At 39.8% G+C, this 18,174-nt stretch overlaps 1 protein-coding gene across 3 annotated transcripts in view; it reads left to right on the top strand.

Moving 5' to 3' along the window:
* Positions 1-18,174, top strand: part of LOC136882025 (oxysterol-binding protein-related protein 2) — a 495,565-nt gene that overhangs the window by 314,798 nt on the left and 162,593 nt on the right. The gene's annotated exons all lie outside the window — the stretch shown is intronic.

Here is an 18,174-nt window from a genome sequence, read left to right as displayed (position 1 = left end):
CACATTCACATAAATAAGGGTATGCGGGCGCCAGGTACGACTCCACTAATTCGACTACTGTTATCGGTACTACAACGACTATATAATAATAATAATAATAATAATAATAATAATAATTTCTGAAAATGTGACATCTGCTATAACCCAAGTAAATGTCTTGGAAAGAATCGCCAGAACTGGCTTAAGAATTTCTGCAGAAAAAACAAAATTTTTTACAAATATTTGGGATGCACCAAAATTTCTGAAAACAGATATTGACCAAATAGAGAGGGTAAAAATAATTCAAATATCTAGGGGAAATAATCCAAGAAAATGGTTTAGAAAAATCTGCAGTAGAGGAGAGGGTACATAAAATGGAGAGAGCTTATGGTGTTACCAAAGATATCTACAATAAAAGATGCCTATCCAAAAATGCAAAAATAAGGCATTACAACACAGTAGTGAAGCCAGAATGCCTATATGCAAGCGAATGTCTGGCATTAAACTATAATTTAGATAAACTAGAAATACTAGAAAGGCGAATCATGAGGAAAATATTAGGCCCACAAAACACAGCAGAAGGTTGGAAATTACGAAGTAATGCTGAAATATATCAAAAAATAGAAAATATATCAGATGTAATGAGGAAAAGGAGACTTATGTTTTTTGGACATTTATATCGAATGCAAGGTAGTAGATTAACCAGTAAGATTTTCAGATATTTGTGGGGTAAGAAATCAACGACAAGCTGGGTCAATGAAGTAAGAAAGGATTTAGAAAACAATATAACAGAAGAAATAAATAATAGAGAAGGCTTTCGGGAAAAAGTATTGAAAATAGAAGGATTCCAAGGTAAGAAAGTAAAAAAGACTGGTTCAAAGTGGTCTGAAGACAGAAAGAAGAAACATAGTGAACAGATGAAAGCGTACTGGAAGAAAAGGAAAGAACAAAGGAGGAGGAATTGAAATTGACACGTGGTCCTCTGGTGGCCCATTCGAAAGAATAATAATAATAATAATAATAATAATAATAATAATAATAATAAATCTAGAATTAAAAAAAATATATGAAAAATATTTACTCACATAATTAATGTGAAATCTGGCACTGCATGCTCGCTGCAAGTTGAGGAAAGTCTGCTGTGTAACTGGAACAGGCTGCTCTTAACGCGTCATCCAGGTGTGAGTCTGTCAGGCATGATCGGTATTTTTTTTTTTTTATTATGTTCATAGTCGAAAACGCGACTTCACAAAGATAGGTTGAACCAAAACAAAGATTGCATCTTCAGAGCAACACTGCGGGTAATGGAATATTTTTTACCGTCCACCAGAGTCCAGAAATTGCCACATGTTGCGTAGGAGGATTTCAAAGAAAGGTCTGACTGAAGGCTTAAAATTTCCCTTTCTAATTCTTCAGGATTATAATTTTCGAATATTTCACACACCCTCCCTCCAAGCTCACAAACGTCAACAGAAGCGAAGGGATTATTGACAAACATGATAACTGGTTCAAGCATTGAAAACTGGCTAAATCTGCTACCAAATTCGGACCCAAGAGTTTCAAGATGTTTAGCAAGAGATGAAAAATCACGCTTGCCGCCATTTACTGTATCTGCCATAGATTTCAAATTTGGAAAATGTGAAAGGGAATTTCTATTTAAATGGACAATCCATACCTTAAGTTTATTTTCAAATGCATTGGCAATACTTATCATACCTGAAATATTATGACCTTTTCCTTGCAATTCGAGATTTAACTCATTTAATTTTGAGGTGATGTCTGCCAAGAATGCTAATTCGATTAGCCAAGATATATCAAGTTCGTGATAATATTTCCCAGGAGATGATTTCATAAAGTCTCGTATCTCATCCAACAGGCAGCAAAACCGTTAGTGTTTTCCCCCTACTAACCCACCTTACATCTGCATGAAGGATGAAGTCACCATACTCTGACTCTGACATAGGCCTACTTAAAATATTTCTGAACAATCGATGACGAGTAGATGACGATTTTATATAATTCACGATATGAGTTACAATTTCCATGATGTGATCGAACTTTAAAACCTTTGCGCATAAAGCTTCTTGGTGAATAATACAATGATAAGAAAGAAATTTTGGAAATGATTCATCCTTAGCGCAAAGAGAAAGAAATCCATTATTTCTACCAGTCATAGACGGTGCCCCATCTGTTATAGCGACAAGCTTTGACAGTGGTAAGTTACTCTCTTTGGTGAATTTAATGAAAGCATTAGATATGTCTTCTCCCCTAGTACGTCTATGAAGTGGCAATAGCTGGATAAATTCTTCCTTTACTGTAAATCATTAAAAACCATTCTAGCAAATACACACAACTTAGCAGTGTCAGACGTATCAGCACTTTCATCAAACTGGAGTGAAAAATGTTCACGTGATTTCAAATCCTGATGTAATTGGGATTCCATATTATTAGAAATCTGTTCAACGCCTAGCAACAGTTTGGTGAGACAACTGAAGTCGTTTGATTGAAGATATCAATTCAGATTTATCTTTGTGAGATTCGAACAGAGATTCAGCGGCATTTAGCATAGCTTCTTTCACTACTTCCCCATCACTGAAAGCTTTTTTCCTTTTAGCTAGGACGTAACGAACTTTGTAAGAAGCTATTGTCACGTTACGCGTTTGCTGAACTGGCTTCTTAAACGCACATTGTTACAATGCTAATTTATATTTTAGGTCTTTCACTTTGTGTTTTCTTAGTTCAGAATTAACAGGAAATTCACTGTCAACTTTTTTGTGATTAGTCAAAAAATATCGCTGTACATTACTTCTTTTAGGAACAGGCACGCTAGCATTACACAATACACACACAGACTTTCCTTTGTTTTCAATAAAGCAATACTGGTCCTCCCATTCACTGGTAGTTATAATTTCTTTGCCTTTTAGCCATGTTAAGAAGAGTTATGTTTAATGAAATATAACTGATTATAAACTGAATAATTTAAAGTTTAAATAGTAATGAAAAAAAGCACACGAAACATGCTGAATGTACAACTTATCACAACACAAGGCACTCAAAACGTATTCCATGAGCCCTACATAACCTCACAAGTAATACTGAATGTTCGCCTGAAAGCTAGGAACTGGGAACATTCCAACTGCAAGACTTTCATAAATCGTTTGTTCCTTGTTTACGGCACAGCTTTGTTGGGATTAAAGTGGGCAAATTTGGTGTCCAATTGTCGTCCTGGTGAAACTCTGTCATGGTAGGTAGTTTATGGCATTACAATCAATTGAATCATAAGGAAGCGGTTCTGTTTGGCAGAATAAATATGCGGCTATATTTGGCTCCGTGAGTAGAGAGGGCCTTATACCTGGCGCTAGCCCCCCCGCAGTGAAAGGTTTGTGGAGGATTTCCCTTTGTCGCAACTACTTACATGTCGAATAGCTCTTTCTGAACCTTTCTTCTATCTCTTCACTAATTGCGGACACGAGTGAGTTAGGCCTAGATCACATTTATGTCTTACTCAGAGCTCTTTGTGTATTTGGAGGTACGGTTATAACAAATTTCCTGACTTTGAGGACGGTATTTTTAAGAGAAAAGTAAGAATATTTATTGAAATGCAAACGTATTGTTTTCAAATATTAAGTAAAATTTAATTTGGAAATGAATTGCGAAGGGCGCCATAAAAGGGCACCTCGGGCGCCGCGTTGGACAGGGCTGGTCTAGTTGATTCTAGAGACTAGTTGCTAGATTTGGAGTCGTTTTCGGTAATTTAGTGACATAATTTCAAAGTGACTTTTCTAGAGATTTGAGGAGCCATTTGGAGACAATTCTGGTGAATTTTAATATATTACTTGATAAAAATAGCATTGCGCTTCGCATAATCGCTCGGGCGCGTGATGCAATATATTAATGTATGCATTTGCTAAGTAATGGCATCTAAGTGCATGAGTGACACACACGCGTGGAGCATGAGTTCATTCTGTTTTTGGAAGGCTTATCATAGACCGATCATCTCACTCACATACTTCCTGTGAGGGAATAGACATGTGTAATGTTTAGCCTTCTAGCCTCGTATAGCAACAGTCGCTTTTTAAGACAGTAAATGTTATAATATATACCATAGTACTCCTGTATTGCGCAAGACATGTAGGATAAGCTGTTTTGACCAGTTGTATCCCCTGATTTTTCCTGGTTTTCTTATCAAAATCTGCAAATTTTTGGTTTTGTAAACTTGATAGGTACACTTACGGTTGATTTTGCAGATTGTTCAGTCATTTTTACGACTGCAAATCGAGAAAATAAGTAGATGAAACTTAAGTTGTATCCTAGAAATTTACTTCCTATCAAGCAACAATCGCCTAAACTTGGTCTGACGCAAGGTGGTTCGTTCGATCTCGTTTCACTCCGTATGTATGGACTTATGTCCAACCCTTGTCCCGTTGCTCTGCGGAATCTGGTATGTGACGAGTTTTACGACCGGATTCCCTTCCTGACGTTAACCTCATCAGAGGAATTGAGATAGTGTTTTATGATAGTAGGAAGGGAGAGAATGAAACCCGGTGCCGGCACATAGCCTACTGCTGTCGAATAGCACCAAGGGGTCTGTTCAAGAGTTAACGTCTCCATACGACGGACGAATCACTATCAACAGCGACATGTACCCTCACTCCATATGAAAACTGAGGAGAGGTTTGGTTGAACGTGCTAAATTATAGCCTCGTGTCCGTAAATCATCCTAAAAGTTTCTCTTCTTTACCTTTCTCCCAGTCATCTGTAGTCGGCACTTAGGTGGGTTACGCCTAGTTTTAATACCGGATGCCCCTCCTGACGCCAACCCTCTGTGAGGAATATATTCACTCTACAGTCTACATGAGGTGGTTGTGTTTGTAAATCAAGACGTGTATTAAGGCGATCACAAACGCCCAGTCCCCGAGCTAGAAGTATTAATCAAACGCGGCTAAACTTCTTGGCCCAGACGGGAATCGAACCCTGCACCCTGTCAACTAAAGGCCACTGCACGTTAAAAAATTATTTTGGAACAAAAAAATCCGGCACCTCGGTGTCTTCTAAAACTCTAAAAGTAGTTAAGAGGGACGTATAGGAAGGCGAAAGTCGTCAAGCCAATGAAGTAGATCCAACACGCTCTATGAATGAGCATAACGAAACAGTAATAATAATAATAATAATAATAATAATAATAATAATAATAATAATAATAATAATAATGTGATTGACTACTGAGGAAACGAATTGTGATGTTGTCCTGCTTCGCTCGGCATAAACACAAACGGGTACGATGTCTTATTACTGCAGCTTGTAAAAGCAGAATGCTTTTATCCTCCGTACGAGTTTTACTAATAGCGACGAACGATAGTAGATGTTCCCAAAAGAAAGGAAAATCTATATGCAATATTTACTCATCAACTTGTAACAACAAGCAGATGGGTGTGCATTGTGGTTCGCAGAGTTTGCATTTAAATTAGTGGTACGATCCCAGCGGGCTGCTTTGATCCAATAATTCGTGGGTAATGGCTGGTTAGGGAAATGTAAACCCCGGTGGTATTATGCAACCTTCTGTACACACCTACGCCGCGGGCTGCAGGTGTTGTCCCACTTGAACGGCCGGGCATCTGTGGTGACTGGGGACTAACATATTTACAAGACACACTCTCGTTATTACTGCACACGACTGAACTAAGCCCGGAGATACGACTGAACTAAGCCCGGAGATATTCTTTGGCCTATGCCGCCTGATTCCTAACAAGAGGAGTGTTTGGGTTGGACCAGATATAATTTAATGAAAACTAGCTATATCACCCTGGGCACTTTACTACTTACTTTCAGGTATTTTATTTATTACCTGTTAATTATGTATGAAGCGATTTTTTGTGGATTTCTTTATTGTGACTTTGGCAGATATTGAAAGAACTATTTTGTTGTTTAACAGTTATTGTTGTGTTTAATTTCAAGTTTTAGTTATACGTTATTTTGTTACTCGTTAATTAAACTAATCTTCGTCAGTTTGGACATTTTCTCAATCACCACTGCTCACCATGCCTATGCAGCTGAACTGGTACTTAAACGGCATCCAGAGTGACCCATTACATCCCAACGACCGCGGAAACTATGGATTGGTCGTTTTCGATTATTGTTATTATTATTGTGCCTCATACCCTTTCTAGAATTGCTAGAGGTGTATTACCCCCTCCAGTATCTTTTCGAGATAGTAATTCGTATTTGTACGAAGTTTGGTTGACAGCTATTCTGGAAGATACTGTACACACATACATCTACCATCTCGGCCAATTTGGTCATTTTTTTCTTTCACACAGAAATTGCATTACCTATTTGATCATCATCATCACTGGTGTTCTGCCTATCGGCAGGTCTTAGCATGAATTCTGCACGCTGTTCTGTCTTCAGCCATTCTTTTTGTCTTCCAGTAGCTTCTATTTACCTTTACACTGTCTACTAACTGATACCTCTTCCTTCCTCTCTTCAGTTTTCCTTGTATCTTCCCTTCAAATACTTCCGTTATTAAACAGTTTCGTCGCAGACAGTGGCCTAACCAATTTTTCTTCCGTCTTTGAATGCATTCCAATATCGGTCTCCTTCCTTCACCCACTCTTTTTAATACTTCCTCATTCCTTACTTTTTCCTGCCAGCTGATATTCTCCATCTTCCGCCAGATCCGCATTTCAAATGCTTCTAGTCTTCTTTCTTCCTTCTTTCTCAACGTCCAAGTCTCAGCCCCATACCTGTTTGAAGTGATATTTTAAAGTTTGAATGGAGGAGAATAGGTTACCCAAGAGAATAATGCACTCCGAATTAAATTCATTTCTTAGAGAACCAGATATCTTAAAAACAGACTAATATTTCATTACAAACTTGCTATACTTTATAAAGGCATCACATTGACCAACACAATAAATTAGCTGCCTTTAATTCGGGAAACATATTATATTTATTAGAATTTTAATAAACCCAAGAGAATTGGAGGTGGACCGAGACGACGATGATTAGACTCGGTTTCTAACGATTTAAAGATAAGAGGTATAAAACTGAGGCCACAGCACTAGTTGCAAATAGAGGATTGTGGCGACGTTTAGTAAATTCAGAGGCTTGCAGACTGAATGCTGAAAGGCATAACGGTCTATGATGGTGATTGTATGTATGTATGTATGTTATTGTGACGTTGACTGATAGACTCTTTTGAGTATTTAGATATTCTTAGGCTATGTGTATAAGTGTACGTTTTAGTTTGAAATTACTTAGTTTCGCATTAAGTATTTCCTTGTGGCAGCCCATATTGTCTAGGAAATGGTTTAACCTTCCAAACAAATAAGTTATGAATGAAATGGCGTATGGCTTTTTTTAGTGCGGAAGTTATCCGAGGACAAGTTCGGCTCGCAAGATGCAGGTCTTTTGTTGAGGATGAAATGAAGACAATACATACACCCAGCCCCAGTGCCAGCGAAATTAACCAATGATGATTAAAATTCCCAACCCTGCCGGGAATCGAACCCGGGACCACTGGCCAGCACGCTAACCATTTAGCCACGGAGCCGGACAGTTATGAATGCTCTCAGCCTACCGCTACGAAACCCAAAAATCAGACTGCCTGTGCTGGGTTTGAACCCGCTATCTTGGGATCCGGAGGCAGACACTCGAGCACTGGCCGATAGAAGCAGATAACGTTAGATATAATCCTAGGTAGGACCCCATCCTCACAGACTCGCAGGTCATTCGTGAGCGTCTACTCGAAAGACCTGCACTAGACCTCTCTGGAAGCCATGCGCCACTTATTTTTGCGTCTTCTGGCCATATTTCGCCAAATTGTTCTCTTACTTCGTCGATTCAATTACTCTTCCTTTATTATTATTATTATTATTATTATTATTATTATTATTATTATTATATTATTATTATTATTGTTATTGTTATTAGCGTATTCTCCCAGTAATGGAAGACGTTAAGCAAACAACTCAATCAAGCTTTCTTTGGGTTCTTCTTGTTCTTCCAATAGGCTTTCATTCTCCCTGAGAAGGCTTGTTTACGTTCTTCCGACCATTTCGGTCTGCACCGTCCTTGCTTTGGTTGCTCTGATGTAACTTCCCACTTGTTGACTTTGAAGATGTCTCTTTCTAAAATGTCTGTTGCACATATGTTTGCGCTTTTGAGGTCCTTTCGAAGTTCGTCCAGCCAAGGTATTGAATTCTTAAGTGAGCTAACATAATTTAATATTCTTTTTGACAGTCGATCTTCTGGTAATCTCGTGAGGTATCCAAAGAATTTCATTCGTCTTTTCTTAATGTCAATTTCAATGTTTGAAACTTTTTCTGTTGTTTTGATTGATTGTAGCCTGTAACCATCTTGGGTATATCTTGCTCCTAGGATTTTCCTGATGATCTTCCTCTCTTGCTTTTTTATTTCTTCTAATTCTTGTTTACTGTTAAGTGACAATGTTTCACTTGCGTAAAGGACTCTTGGTTTTATGACTGTGTTGTAATGCCGAATTTTTGTCTGTCTTGACATGCATTTTTTGTTGTAGATGTCTTGAACTAACCCTAATGCCTTCTTGACTTTTTGGAGACGGTTTTGCTGTGAGATCTTCTCAAGGCCTGTCGGTTCGATGAATTCTCCGAGGTATTTAAAGTACGAGATCTGGTCGATTTTACCGTATTTTGTTCTCAGGCTCGTGATATGTCTTTAAACAGAAGAATTTAGTTTATTTTAGTTTAGTTTATTATTATTATTATTATTATTATTATTATTATTATTATGATTATTATTATTATTATTATTATTTCTCCGTTACCGAGCTCGATAGCTGCAGTCGCTTAAGTGCGGCCAGTATCCAGTATTCGGGAGATAGTAGGTTCGAACCCCACTGTCGGCAGCCCTGAAAATGGTTTTCCGTGGTTTCCCATTTTCACACCAGGCAAATGCTGGGGCTGTACCTTAAGGCCACCGCCGCTTCCTTCCCACTCCTAGCCCTTTCCTGTCCCATCGTCGCCGTAAGACATATCTGTGTCGGTGCGACGTAAAACAACTAGCAAAAAAAAAATATACTACGTGTCAATTTCTATGATTCGTCCTTTGTTGTTCCTTCTTCCTCCAATATTCCTTCATCTGTTCACTGTGCCTCGTTTTTCTCTCCTCGAACCATTTTGAGCCTGTTTCCTTACCCCTCCCGACCTTGAAATCCTTCCATTTTTAACACTTTCTTTCTAAACAATCTCTCTCTGTTGCTTCTTCCCTTATGTTTCTCTACAAAGCTTTCTTGACTTCATGAATCCAAATTGTTCTTGAATTACCTCCTGTGGGTGGGGGACGCAGACGAAGAATTCGCTCACGGTATCCCCTGCCTGTCGTAAGAGGCGACTAAAAGGGGCGACCAAGGGATTATAAAATTAGAACCATAAAACTACTTGTAATTAGTACCACCACGCGGTGAACACCATGGGTCGCTTTTATTTGCGCGTAGTACCACTATGTTAAATACCAAATAGGTTTGTGATTAGTAGCACTATATGAGGAACACCATGGGATAGTAAGAGTCCCTGTGGGTAGTACCCTTGTGTGATGAACACCATACGTTTGCGCTGCCTGTCAATGGCGCCGCAATGTGCTAAACACCGTAGGTCTTTAATACATGTGCGAATGTCATTACCTGTGAGTAGTGCCATCATGTGTGGAATACCGCGAGTCTACGCTAATCTTGATTAGTATCGCAACATGACAAATACCATGGTTCTACTTTCCTAGCGAATAAGTACCATTGTGAGGGGCCGCGGACTTGGATTTTGGACCCCTTTCGACTACAAGCATCATCGATTCAGTATTGTGCTATAGAAGCAGTCCCTTGATCAGTAATACTATTGTTTTGTGCCAGCTTCTGTGCATATGAGGCACTTCGAGTCGGTTCCACTGATCGTTTTAAATTCATATCTATCCATTCATTCATCGTCCTCGCGTTTTGAATTGTGGTCAGTGGATGTTTTTGGGCTTTTAATTTGTCATTTCATTTCGTCTCATTTAGTACCATAAGGGGCCGATGACCTAGATGTTAGGCCCCTTTAAATAATAATAATCTTGTTCTTGAACTCTTGTTCCAAAGATATTCCATGAACCTACTACGCTGGCGTAGCAGGGGGAGAGGTGATACTCCCACGTGGCGCGTCCCAGGTGGCGGATAGGGGGGTCCTAACCGGCTTGCCGGCGGACTTGAGGAAAATAAAATACCTCTCGCGGACCAAACACTCTACCCCCTGCGGGTGGGGGGCGCACATGTAGAACACACCCGCGGTATCCCCTGCCTGTAGTAAGAGGCGACTAAAAGGGGCGACCAAGGGGGGTTAGAATTACAACCATGAAACTACTTTTGATTCGTACCATCATGCGGGGAACACCATGGGTTGCCTGTACTTGCGAGTAGTACCACTAAATTAGGTACGAAATAGGTTTGTGATTCGTATGCGTCGTACCCATGTGAGCAACACCGCGGGTCTGGGCGTAGCTATAAGAGCGACACCGTCGGTCTGCGTTGCCTGTGATTGGTGCCCACTATGTGAGGAACACCACGGGAATACCGACGCCCGTGATTAGTACACCTAGGTGAGGAGCCTCATCGGTTTGCGTTGGCTGTGGGTGGTGCCATTGTGTGAGAAACACCATAGGTCTGCGTTCCCTGTACGAAGTACAATACTTGTGAGTAGAACCATCTTGTGTGGAACACCGTGAGTCTACGCTACTTTTGATTAGTACCCTAACATGACAAATACCATGGTTATACTTTACTCGCGACATGTACCATTCTGTTGGGTCTTAGAAATGGATTTTTAACCCCTTTAGACATCAAGCACCATTGTGTTTTATAAGTGGTGCCTTGGTCAGTAATACTATTATTTACGATCTTTTTTGAGTCTGATCCACTGTTTGTTTGTTTTCTTTGTTTTTTTTGTTGGGTTCATGTCTATCCATTCATTGTTCATGACATTTTTTATTTTATTTTGGTCAGTGGATGAATTTGTACTATGTTATTTCATTTCGTACCATTAGGTTCCGATGACCTCGATGTTAGGCCCCCTTAAACAACAAGCATCATCAGAGTCCAAAAATATTTGAAGATCTGTTTGGTTAACCTGTTGTTATCCATTCTGTATAAATGTCCAAAAAAATACTAATCGCCTCTTACGCATTGTATCTGTTATGTTTTCTATCTTCCGATATATTTCATCACTATTTCTTAATTTCCAGAGTTCTGTAGTTCTTAGCGGACCGAGTATTTTCCGTATAATTTTTTTTCCAATACTTCTAATTTGTTCAGCTTGTATCAGTACTGGACATTCACTCGCGTATAGGCATTCCGGTTTGACTACTGTGTTGTAGTGTTGTATTTTGAGGTTTTTAGATAAACACTTGTAGATATTCCTAGTTATACCGTATGCTCTTTCCACCTTGTGTATTTTCGTGAATTGTTTCCCCCAAATATTTGAATTTCTTTACCTTCCTTATTCGACCAGTTTCTGTTATTAGACATTCTGCAGCATTTTTAATGTTTGTAATAAATTTGTTTTTTTTCTCCTACAGAAGTTCTTAAACCTGTTCTGTTCGCTATTTTTTCTTATTCTTCTCCTTAGTCTTCTTTCGTTCGCAATTCGTATCTTGGTATTTCAACGCTGAATAAGGCTAAGAAAAAGACCCGATTACTGAACTGCCAGATGATATAACAGATTGATTCTTGCAGAACACAATTGTATCGTGGGGAAATTTCAAACGTAAGGAGCGCGATATCGGCAATATATCGACTGGAGGAAATAAAGTTCGGTTGTGATGGAGACTGTAATATTAAACTATTGGCTGCTTGCGGTGAAATAAATGGAATAAGGTTGGAAGAAAGAATAAAGAGAGAGAATCTGAACGCTTCCAAACAGCAAGCTTTCGCTGAGGCTGCGCAGTCTTGGTGTTATTCTTTATATTCATTGTAAAAGCTTGAAACAGCGTGGGCATCGGCCCGTGTTAATGTGGAGATAAGTTCTGTGGAACGTATAATACTATAACTCTGTAGACATATCTGTAATTCTCTTCGAAAAATTGTTAATCTAATTCTCTTATTAGTTATTACATAACTTATGCTGAGATTTGTTTAATAAGTTAACAATTATAAATGACTATTTACCTTTACCTTTAAGTAGGTTCGTTCCTCTAAAAAAAATGCGCGTGTCCCCAAAAGAAGTGTGAGACTTCCTTCAATAATTTCAAAATTATATTAAAAAAATATCGAAGTTAGAATGTAGAAAATGGTCCTTCTACTGTGCCCAAACATTTCGGAGGTTTCCATAAAAAATCTCATCTATTTCACAATGCTTCATACTCAAGTTTTCTCACGAATATTATTACAGATATCGACAGATGTCGCGTAGACTAAACGAATGGCATTTCGTGGAACGTGCGATCATGCTGCGATCCCGAGTTATATTCATTTTACCTCAACCGCAGAGCTACGATTTAACCAAGAAAGTAGCGGATGTGCGCTATTATGCCACCTGACGTTGAAAGCTATTGTGTACATTCTTTGGACCTTTATCTTTACAGATTATTCTACCTTTGATTTTTTTTTTCAAGGAAAGATGCAAAGGAAAGCAGCACAATTAGTTCTGGGCGATTACAAAAACAGTGTTATGAAAATTATTACAAACTTTGGACTGGAAAGATTTTGGAGTAAGGGGAAGAGCTGCTAACTATAACTTTGAGTGATGTTCTGCCACACATTTTCTCTGTACACCTTACAAATGAACTCTTTAAAATTATTTAATTCCTGTTCAACATGGCTAATTAATTTTTGTTTTTTTGTAATTCTTTCCTAAACTTTTCCTGAACCTCCGATTTTTTTTAAGTCTCCAGATCCTAATCTTTCTTTATCTTTTTTTTTCTGGTAGTTTTGTGACTTTCACTACTTTCACTGCCACTGCTCTATGGTCACTCCCAAAGGTTTCCTCAGGCATAGCTGTAACATCCGTAAGGTTTTCAGCGTCGTTTTTTCCTCACTAATATGTAGTCAATCAACGTTTTCGTTCTTCTGTCTCTCCATCCGTACCCGGTAATATTCTTGGCTAATTTTCTTCCTGAACCATGTGTTTCTCGTTATTAGTTGGTTCCTCTAGCAGAAACAAGGAAGAAAAAGTTGCAATTCAAGAGATAAATTGGGATAATATTTCGTTTATAGGAGGAATTGGGGAATGGAACTTTACCAAGGAAGAAGTTCGATAAATTTCAAACATTTTTGAAATAATTTAAGAGAAGACTAAGTAAACAACAGGTAGTGAATCTGCCACCTGGGTGACAGCCGTAATTACAAATCAGTGGTGATTTATTTATTTATTTATTTATTTATTTATTTATTTATTTATTTATTTATTTATTTATTTTTTAAATTCGTTAGGGCCATCTATGGACCACGGTGCTTGTGTTTTAGCTGTTTCTTGAAGTCATCGTCGTTGTTTGCCACAATTGGTGTTCTTAGCGGCTGGTTTGGCAGCTGTTTTCTTGTTGGTACCTCGAGCTTTCCTGATGGCCCAGTAGTCCTTCATTTTCCGGCTAAATTCAATCTTACGTTCCTCAGACCATTTCCTGGTCTCGTCTTTCGGTCTGTGGGTAACTTCTGTGAGGGATGTTACAAAGGATTTAGTTTTAAGAGTTGAATGATAGTTACTCCGATCAGCTATGTCGTTTTGATTTATGTGGAGTTCCGAAAGGTCCTTCTCCACTTGCTTCATCCACACGAACCCAGTAGCTTTGCCCTTGTTAGCAGCCTTGAAGATCCTATGAGATAATCTATTTGAGTCCATTCTGGATAGGTGTCCGTAAAAAGCCAGTCGCCTTCTTCTGATGGCATCTATGAGATTTTCTTGGTGTTTATATAGCTCACGATTTGGTTGATACCATCGGCTTCCATCTGGTAAAATTCTTGGTCCCACTATCCGTCTCAGGAACTTTCTTTCTTGTACCTCGAGGGCTCTTAGTGGGGTCTTCTTAGTTAAATATGGACACTCTGCTGCATAGAGGACTGACGGTCTGATTACTGCATTGTAGTGTCTTAGTTTGACATTCATCGACAGATTTTTTGAAGCATACAGCTTTCTACAGGCATGGTAAGCCTTATCTAGTTTGAGTCTCCTGTGTTCAAGAGCCATTGTTTCGCTGAGGTCCTCTGAGAACCATTCCCCAAGGTACTTTACACTTTTGACTCTCTTGATGTAGATATTATCACTGACTCTCATCTTTCCAGGGGCATCTTTGATGTTAGTAACAAACTCGGTCTTTCCTATGTTGATCAAAAGACCCGTTTTAGCCGCTATTGAGTGCAGTGTTTGGAGCTGAGTAGTAGCCTCCTGTATGTCATTTGCCAATAAAGTCAGATCGTCTGCAAAGGCTAGGCATGGTATCCTCAGGTTGTCTGCTTTAATCCCCATCCGTAATCCAGTGTTCTCTGGAAGGAATCTCATCCACTCTCTAATTATCTTTTCCAGAACGCAGTTAAATAATATACATGAGATGCCATCTCCTTGTCTCACCCCTGTTTTAATGGCGAAACTCTCCGAGAGTTGTCCTCTAAACTTTACTCTGGCTGTGGTATTGTGCAAGGTTGCTTGCACCAGCCTGTTGATCTTGTCGTTAAGTCCTAGTTCTCTTAATGTATTGTAAAGAGTAATTCTATCTACTGAGTCGTATGCTTTCTGGAAGTCGACAAATATAGCTACCCATTGTCGAGCTCTTGATTTGCTGTATTGAAGGATGGTCTTCAGATTTTGTATCTGCTCGGTACAGGACCTCGATGCTCTGAACCCTGCTTGATATTCTCCTAACTCTTTATCCAACTGTCTTGTGACATGGCGTTCCAGAATCTTGGAAAATATCTTATAGGTAACAGCAAGGAGTGATATTCCTCTGTAGTTACTGGGATCTGTTTTGCTTCCCTTCTTGTGGATTGGATGGATAATGGCTGACGTCCAATCATCTGGGAGCCTCTCACTAGTCCATATGTCCAGAATTACTTTATGTATGCTCCTGAAGGTGTGTTCTCCGGCATGTTTTAGCATTTCTGCTACTATCCCGTCTTCTCCAGAAGCTTTATTGTTCTTGAGTAATTTAATTACATCTCTGACTTCTTCATACGTTGGAGGAGGGATAAACTCAGTATTGGGGTTAGTTGGTTCTGTAACTTGGAGACGTTCAATAGGTTCTTCTGCATTTAAGAGTCCTTTGAAGTAGTTAGCTAGGGTCTTGGTACAATCGCTGTCATTAAGACACAGCGATCCATCTGGTCTCTGGAGATGTAAAGCAGGGGAAGCGAATTGGGTTGTTTGTTGCTTGAGGCCCTTGTATAGATCTCTAGAGTTGTTCCTTACAAAATCCTCCTCTGCTTGCTTAATCAGTTCCTGGTTGTGCTTCCTCTTGGCCCCTCTTATGATGCTCGACGTAGTTTTCCTCTGTGCAATGAAGGCTTGTAAATTAGCTTCGTTCTTATGTACATTCCATTTGATCCACGCTAGCCGCCTAGCTTCTATAGCTTTATCACATTCGCTGGACCACCACGGATGCTTGTTCCCTTTAGGTCTATTGGGGATTGTTTCCTGAGCCGCTACTGTTATGGCATCCCTAAGTTGATCCCATTTTGTAGATGTGTTAATCCTGTTGGTATTATGAATCAGCCTCTCTTGGTAACTAGTGCTGTCTTCTTTGAGTTTGGTGATATCAAACCTAGGGATCTTCGTGTTTTTTGCTAACATACCCGTGGTCTTTATTAGTGGTTTCAGGTTCGTTTTAACCAGAGACAGGTAGTGATCAGAGTCAATGTTGGCTCCTCGTATCACTTTGACATTCATAATATCCCTGTGGTGCAGCTTGTCTATTGCTACGTGGTCAATTTGGAATTCACCCATCATGCTATTTGGGCATCGCCATGTCATTGCCTTTCTGGGAAGGTGTTTGAAAGCTGTAGACATCAAAAGTAATCCATACTTGGTGCAGACACTGATTAAGCGTTCCCCATTTTTGTTGGTTCTCTTATGGGCAGGATATCTTCCGACAATCTTCCGGTATTTCTGTTCTCTACCGATCTGGGCATTGAAATCTCCTAACAATATAGTCGTATGATGATTTGGTACTTTATCAAGGGTTTCTTCAAGGGCATCCCAGTACTGGTTTGTCATTTCTGGGTTTTTCCTGTTAGAGTCATTGGTAGGAGCGTGGAAGTTAATCATTGAGTATCCCCTATTCTTGCATCTGAAGGAAAGCACCGATGTTCTATCGTTTGGTGATGAAAAGTCAAGTATGCTTTTAACCAGTAGATGGTGTACTGCGAAACCAGTCCCAAGGAATGGTACATTTTCCATTACTCTATTACCAGGTTTCCCTTTATATATTCTATATCCTTGAGACTCTATGGCTTCTTCGTCCGGAAACCTAGTCTCTTGGAGAGCTGCTATACTGATGTTCTTGTCGTTCAGTACATCAAGTGTATGCTTAAGCTTTCCGGTCTTGATCAAGGAGTTTATATTGATTGTGGCTAGATACGTAATATTTCGTTTCAAGTTTCGTTTAGATCCGACTGGGTCACATGAAGGTGTAGGTCCCCCAGAATCCGATGACCTACTTGTGGATTGTCTACCACCTGAGGTATTATGTTCATTAAGTTTGTACTTCATGTTTGATACAGTCTATCACACAAGTGATTAGGTTAGGTCACCCGAAGGTAACAAGTTTTTAACTATCAGGGTTGTAAGCCCTGAAGACCCCAGCACTGATCGGTTCACTGACCCAGTTTCCGCTGGGATTGGTTACCCAACCTCCACTGGGTTGCTCAGTTTAGCAGGGACACCTCGTGCAGGTTACGTGCTGGAGTTGGAGTGAAAGAGGCTAGTTGGATTCTCTTGCTGAATCCAATATGTTATGTTGCAGATGGCCGGCAACGACGCATTTCACTCCCTTTTGTCCGGAGTCACATGGACTCCCCCCAGGTTCATTCCCGGAGCCATTTATTTATTTATTTATTTATTTATTTATTTATTTATTTATTTGAGGAAACAAACAATTTAAGATTAAAATCCCGTACCGCCCGGGAATCGAACCCGAGCCCTCTGAACCGAATCCCACTACGCTGTCCATTGAGCCAAGGAGAAAGATGGGAACGAAAATGAAGGGACAAACTGTACTGAAACACGAGGACGAGCTCCGTAGAAATAAGACTCAAAAGAGCAATATTTGTTGGATATGTGATTAGGATGGATATGGAGAGAAGAGTATTAAAGACAAGTGGTAGAACGAGAGGAATGACGGGAACTAAGTGAGAAGGACTGGCCTGAGATGGAGATCAAGGTGTAAGGGATACAGAACTGGAGAATATACACCAATATACACGCATGCCAGAGCTCTCGATAACAGAGGAAGGTACGGGGATAGGATAAACACCAGTGGGAGAGACAAGATGAAAATTAAATTAAATTGCGTCTAGCTTTTAGTGCCGGGAGTGCGCGAGGAAATTTTCGGCTCGCCAGGTGCAGGTCTTTTAATTTGACTCCCGTAAGCGACTTGCGCGTCGTAATGAGGATAAAATTATGATGAAGACGGCACATACACTCAGCCCCGTGCCAGCGAAATTAACAAATGGTGGTTAAAATTCCCGACCCTGCCGGGAACCAAATCCGGGACCCCTGTGACCAAAGCCAGCACGCTAACCATTTAGCCAGAGATGATGAAGAGGTTCTGAAAGGAGAAGGAAGCTCAAACCATGACAAAGCTCTCCGTGGTCCTGCAGAGCCCGTAACAGAAGAAAATGAAGATTTTGCTCAAGGTAAGTTAAAGAATATACCCGATGGGAAGTGCTGTTATTTTGAACTTTAAGTACTCAGACACAACGTTCAATAAGCCCCGGCCTCCAGTTACCATCGCCCGCTTGTTAAGGTCGCCTCTTAGTTATGAAACGTTATCCCAACAGGTGAATACAAATGCCCGTACTTGGTGCTAATGAGCGGACCAACTCCAAAACTTTGTATGCTTCTGGCAAATGAGAGTTGTTCAGCCGACTTTTATCTACGGTTCCTTGGAGGGCAATTAAATTAACAACATCCAATTCCAGAAACTAAAATTATCCTACAGAATACAGACAGGTACAAATTTTAATCTCAAGACACCAAATGAAACTCAGAA

The sequence above is a fragment of the Anabrus simplex genome, chromosome 10 (genome assembly GCF_040414725.1).
Source record: "Anabrus simplex isolate iqAnaSimp1 chromosome 10, ASM4041472v1, whole genome shotgun sequence".
Taxonomy (NCBI): Eukaryota; Metazoa; Arthropoda; class Insecta; order Orthoptera; family Tettigoniidae; genus Anabrus; species Anabrus simplex.
Note: the sequence above shows the minus strand (reverse complement) of the source record. Positions and strands in the feature narration are given on the sequence as shown.